Source organism: Patiria miniata, unplaced genomic scaffold (genome assembly GCF_015706575.1).
Source record: "Patiria miniata isolate m_02_andy unplaced genomic scaffold, ASM1570657v1 HiC_scaffold_19, whole genome shotgun sequence".
In the NCBI taxonomy this organism is placed as follows: Eukaryota; Metazoa; Echinodermata; class Asteroidea; order Valvatida; family Asterinidae; genus Patiria; species Patiria miniata.
The window spans coordinates 11,458,102-11,464,886 of NW_024037057.1; the positions used below are offsets into that span (position 1 = coordinate 11,458,102).

Below are 6,785 nucleotides of genomic sequence, written 5' to 3' on the forward strand. Positions count from 1 at the left end.
CAATATTACAATATGCAATTTTGAGGGAAATGGGCAAAATACTGCATAAATAATTTCACTTGATCATATTCATAATACACAAACCGACAATTTTCATTTTCAGACCCACAACGAGAAACTATGTTAACACTGAGCTTATTGTGAGGAGTTGTGCTGGGAATCCACCAATACATAAATTCCCATAGGCACCAAAGATAAATACCCCAATTTAAACAAATCGGGGAACATACTCTGAACCCTCACAGGTGATCAAAACATACATCAAATGAAAGCTGAATTAATCCTCTTTACCTTTTTGGAATTTTTTTTTGGGGGGGGGGGGGGTTGACCTATGACTTTTAGGTGATTTTTCCCTCCAACGATGATCACCCATCACCATTTTGAAAAAAAAACCCCAAAACAAACAGATTCCTTCCACTCCATATCAATATAGATTCCATTCAAATGTTTTGTTCAGCAATCTAAATTCAGGAACATGGACCCTTCCCTTCTACAAATACAGACCCTCAAGTGCAGGGGCCAACATTCTTTATTATTACAGATAAACTAATATACAAATCGTAATTTGGCCGGATTAGGTCGCGCCTATTTGGGTTGCCTCTCATATGTACTGCGATCGGGAAATCTCCAGCGTAATAAAGACTTGAAGAAACTGTTTTTGATTTATTTGATTCAATTATTTTCTTTTAAATCTTAAAACATAAAATAAAAGCTAAAAGTTGGACAGGCTGCCACGGATATGTAAAAGTAAAAAAAAACAATTGTCATCAGACATTTATCCAAACCCCTGCCAATAAAACAGATTTAAAATTCCATTCATAAAAATTAAAGTACTATTGAAAAGTAAATTGTACAAATCATACGAGACGAGACATGACGAGACATGACGAGACATGACGAGACATGACGAGACGAGACAAGACGGGGAGATGAGACAAGACTCAGCAAAAAAAATCATAGAGTGAAACATTGGACAAGCCAGACAGATACAAAAATATAAAAACGAACTAATAAACAAATACTCTTACACCCCAACAAACAAACAAACAAACAAAACAAACAACCAGACTTAATAACAGGAATGAATGACAAACGGGCTAAAAGGATTATTACAAACAAAACAAAACAAAACCGAGAAACAAAAGCAATCCCATTCCCCAGAGAGAAAAATGCAAACCATAAAAACAAACAACTTAGTTGACATACATACGTCTACACTCACATTAAATACACACACTAAAGAAACAACAAGAAAATACCCGGGAACAAAATGACATAAGACACAATTTTACATTGACGATAAAATAAATATGACTGCAATAATTCCTCCCTCAGTTTTAAAAGAAGAGATTCACAACCTTCCATAGTTAAAACTTTTTCTAACTTTAACACGGTGACTTCGGAGAACATCAATGAGGCAATTGAACAGTTCTCTTATCTTGTAATTCATGTGTCTATCAGTTCTAAGTTTCAAGTGGTGAAACGTTAAAGGCTGTGCGACGGAACTGCCCTGCAATTCATTCCTGAAATTATTGTTGCATTCCCTATTAGTTCATTAACATTATATTAAAATCAACATTATTACCTATGATAACATTATTATCTATGATAACGAATGGCGTGAAACAGAGCTTTCACTCAGTGACTTTACTGGTTTATTTAACTTCGTGGGGATTCCTCCAACGTCAGGCTTTTCCTTGGTTTCAACACTGGTGTCGGAGTCTCACAACACTAACTGGGGGAACCAAGTATGCCAAAGATTCTAGCTGAACCGAGTGGGCACGGTACGAGCTTTCGCTTCGCAGAGACGGCCGGACTGAAGCGGGAGCGGACCGCTACAGTGACGGGGAAGCAACAGCTGGACGGGGCCGGCGAGTGTACCGGATCAAACTATAGTTCGAGCCATGGTGTGCATGGTCAACCGGGGCCAGTGACGTAGCCAGGAATTTTTCAGTGTGTGTGGGGGGGGGGGGGGGGGGGGGGGGCTGGAACATTTCATTGGGGGGGCGTCATGTAGATCAATGATAATTTTTTTAGAAACCCAAAATCTCAGTGGGGGGGGGGGCACTGGGGGGGGGGGGCAAGGTTTCATGGGGGGGGGGGCTGTCGCCCCCCCCCCCCCACGCCCCCCGTGGCTACGCCACTGTGTACTGTAAATGTGCGTCATGTAGGCCTACGTGTATCCAATCGCTATAAAAACTGGACTATTCAACCACTGGACTCCAAGACTACGAGGACCGCAGCCTGTGATGTGATGTCTGCCCAAACCTGATATTTTCAGCTACCTCACGTGACAGGCACAACCTCGTATGTCACATGTCATCCACCTCATCCAGAAAACGACAAAACCACGGTCATCTTTGTGGCTTCCAAAACTGCAGCCTGTCATTCCCAACAGCATATCAGCTGGCAAAACACAAGAAAACTGAAGGTCACCAGTGCAAAAGAGGAAGACCGACAACTTCACGCCGTCACTGAACTAGACACACATGTACATGGTGTTCAAGTACATGTACATGCAAGTGCATTTACATGTACATGTTCAGTTTTTTATTAATCGAAATTAGGGGTGGGTGGGTGGGTTAAACTAATTTGGAAAAAAAGTCGAAATTTTAAAACATTGAAAATTCTGAATGGCCCCTAAATAACAAAAAACACGATGCCGTTAACCATTTCAATACTGTGGTGAATACGTCTGGCTTTGCGCTATTGTGTCGTGTCTCGCTTCATGTTGTTTGATAAGCCTGCCTCCAAAATGTATAATAAAGGAGTTATTGATTCATGAACTTTCGCAAAGTACAGAGGAGGTTCAAACATACAAAAAATCAAGGATAAATTGAGTGTCTGATACCTTAAAGGGAATAAACAACATTTGCAAACATCGAAAAACAAAACTACCAAGTATTTACGAAATACCTTACTAGGATGTTCGTAAATGACAGTCTAAAGCATCCTGTAAAATTATGGCACCTGGTGTATAGTCATTTTCAAGAAAATTGTATTTTTGTGTACATTTTCAACGGTGGTCGGCCGACCACCGTTGGAAAAACCTAACTATTTTTCAACTACTGCTCCAAATTTACATTTTTTTCAGTCAAAATGTTGTTTGCTATTGATGTCAATGACGGGGTGCTGGCCAGCTAGAATGGTTCCCTTACCTTACAATTTTCTGGCATCTATTAATTGATCCATTTTATCTTTACTGGAGTCAGGGAACCAGACTACTTGAGCATTTTTTTTCCTTGGTTTTTTTCCCCAGCGTTATCGAACACAAAACTTTAAACATGTCAGTTTAACAATATTTGATCTATTATACTTACCCCTCAAATAGTTCATTTCTGAACATAACAGCAAAAGCCAATGATGTACATTCCCTTTAAAACCCTGTGTAGAGATTGACATGTAAGTGCTTTTGTAAAAATAAAAAGAAATGGCTTCTTATAACTCCTACAAATTAAAGGGAATGTACATCATTGGCTTTTGCTGAAATTTTCAGAAATAAACTATTTGATGGGTTTGAAGTTTTGTGTTCGAAAATGCTGGAGAAACCAAGAAAAACAAAAGTGTTCAGGTAGTTTGGTTCCCTGACTCCACTAAAGATAAAATGGATCAACTTATAGATGCCGGAAACTTGTAAGGTAAGGAAACACAGTCTAGCTGGCTCGCACCCGTTCATGAACATGTAACCAATAGCAAACAAAATTTGGACTAACAAAATGGTAGATTTGGAGCAGTACTTGAAAAATAATAAGGTTTTTTTCAACGGTGGTCGGTGGTCGACCACCGTTGGAAATTTGTACAAAAATGTTATTTTCTTGCAAATGACTTCATACCAGGTGCCATAACTTTACAGGATGCTTTAGACTGTCATTTACCAACATCCTAGTAAGGTATTTTGTAAAAAAAAACTGGTAGTTTTATGCCATCTTTTCTCAGACGGTCTCCTCTTCTGTACTGTACAATTTGCATTACAAGTTCTTCATTTTCTCTCTTGATTCAGCGAGAAATATAAAAAAACATCTTTTCAAAATTCCCACTGCAGACATAGCTAGTCGCGTGCTTTGTTGCCACACCATTGGTCTTTGCTGTTATATTAGTTCTGAATACGTCTGGATTTGCGCTACTGGGCTTCGTCTCGCTCCATGCCGATCAGCGGTTCGAAGGTTTTGAATTATAATCAAAGGAAGAATTTGTATTCTTGATCTTTTGCAAAGTACAGCCAAGGTTCAAACAAAAATCAAGGCTGAATCAAGTCTCTGATACTCTTATTTGATGACTATACATGTCATCATTCCCATCGCCCTAACAATGAATGAACTTGAAGCATGTCCAATCCCCCATCATCTTTATCTTGTCCTGTCCCGTCGTAAACGACGATGAGTTCGACGTCTTTCAAAATCGTTATAGTATGTCTGTGAAGAGACCAATCCCCTATAGGTCAAGTGTAAGTGGCAAGGCAGCGGGCCTAGTTAACTGCCGGGCTTTTCCCCTCAGAATACAAGAGATCACGCATCGCCCCTGCCAATAATTGGCATCCAAGACGAATTACAGAGGCCAAGGAGATCTACAAACATCGCACAATCCCCCAAGACATTGGCTAGCATCCTATTGACATCTGGTGCCTCCTAACCAATGCTTATCACATATCCATGGTTACCCACACGTCATGTATCACTCGATTCTGCAAAGAACTACCATGCAAGACGAATTAGAAAGGCCATAGAGATACACAAACATCACACCATTCCCCAAGACATTGGCTACCATCTTATTGACATCTATGGCCTCCCACCAACGAATCTTCTAAATCCACGGTTACCCATACCATTTCCCCGGCACATGGGTCTCCATATACCCTCTGCCACCCTGACCACTACAGACCAATGCAAAGTTCAATGCTTTACAGTTCAGGTCGCCAGCCTATACGCGATTTGCGGTGTCCTACTGACCACTACAGACCAATGCAAAGTTTCAAATCTTATTTGGATCATGACACCTTTACGAATCTTTGACGCGACTATTGACGTGAAATTATTGACGTGTGTTGCGACCGGCGAGGAGCGATATTTCGGTCGTGAATGTTGACGTCGGTATACGCGATTTGCGGTGTCCATTCAAAACCGACATTGGCTGGCGACCTGAACTGTAAAGCATTGAATATGTGCTTAGCGAGTGGGGTTAGCGACCGGGTTACGGTGTGAACCCATAGTTGTGGTTACTGTATGTAGCATCGGAGGGTTGTAGTCTCCCTATTGTCACTGTATATATTTTGTGAATGTTAATGAGTGCAATGGTAGGAGTAATTTCATGGGACGTAAGGATGGAAGTGTTTTTGATTGTGTCTTTGCAGGTGAATAGCAAATCATGGTCTCATGGACAACACAGTTTATAAACTGCGTACGTAGAGACATAATTATTATCATCAATCAATGAAAGTACACATGTAATGCACCTAAAATAAATCTTCAGTAGTCTGGTGGCAGACTATGGAAAGATGTGTAGAAATAGAGACCGGTACCAGATGTTTTTTTTTTAACACAGTTGATTGATGCGGTACTAAATGCGTGTTAGACTGATTGTTTCATGTGCAAGTCTATTTTCTTGTGTTGCATGTTTTTGTTTGTTTGTTTGTTTGTTTGTTTTTTTTTTTTTAACTATCTTAAGTTTTGGGACTCTCACACAAAATATTGAGAGTTTCAAATTTTCGGACTTAGTTTATACCACATTAGGACCTACCTGCATAACAAAAAAATTGCAAAATTACTACTGACTTTTTTTCACTGACCATTCGGCTAACTAACCCCCACACAGCATGTACTTTAAGTTACAATCATGTCTCAAAAGAAATGTAAGCAAGTTGATGGCAGCTTGAAGTTCATCAAGTTCGTGCTAGAAAGCTTGTGCGTTTCGAAGAGCATTCTGGGTTAAATGTAAGAAGTACCTTGCAGCTTACTTATTTTTTAATCGTTTGCCTAAATAACATTGCGCCCTCCAGTGAAACCATCCTTTATTCGTGTTCGCTCGCACCCCCGCCTTGCAAACAGGACGCTGGAATACTCTGATGAATTCACGCTCTGATTGGTTGGATTTTGCGTGACCTGTGACCTGCGCGTCATCACGGTCATGACTCTGCAAGGTTTGAAACGGCCGTTAAGACTGATTCATTACTCTTTTATTCCAGTTTAGAGATTTTTTTCGTTAAAAAGCGTAATAATGTAGGAAATTCTGCAAAACTTATCGGTGTTGTAATTTTACAATTTCCGTCACTTGCTCATGATCCGTTTCGAATCACGAACGGTCGGATTGCATTATGCGACGCTCAAAAGTTTTGTCCACATGGTCCGCAATGAAATTACATCCGGTATGGAACGCGTGCATTTCTATGGGAAGTTTTTGGATAGCATTTGCGCACATTGTCTAACTGCGGTCTTGAACAGCTGCAGCCAGATGTTTTATACATAGGTCATATGCCACTTCCGTAACAACATTCTGTGAAGCTCATCAGGTTATCCCAGCGTTTTGTTTGCTGGGCGGGGGGTACGAGCGAATTATTCGTGTTGCAAATTCGAGGTTGTGGCAACAAGAGGGCGCTGCTTCACTATACTACCACATGAACATGTTTAGCTGAGGCGTTTTTCGAAAAAAAGGACAAATCTCACCTGTTAGTCCATCGCTTGCAATTGATCAGCAGGAATATATCCGAATGGGTCCATGTAGTCCAGATGTGTCTGCTACGTTCATAGGTACCCCCTCACCGGCAAAGAAAGTACAGTTGGGGGTGACGC

General features: G+C 40.5%; 1 protein-coding gene across 1 annotated transcript in view; it reads right to left on the reverse strand.

The window, feature by feature from the left end:
• LOC119725793 (aerolysin-like protein) overlaps window positions 1-6,785 on the reverse strand; it is a 28,377-nt gene extending 21,592 nt beyond the window's left edge. Inside the window, exon 1 of the mRNA XM_038197369.1 lies at window positions 6,660-6,785. The gene's annotated coding sequence lies outside the window, so the exon portion shown is untranslated. The remainder of the gene's footprint in view (window positions 1-6,659) is intronic.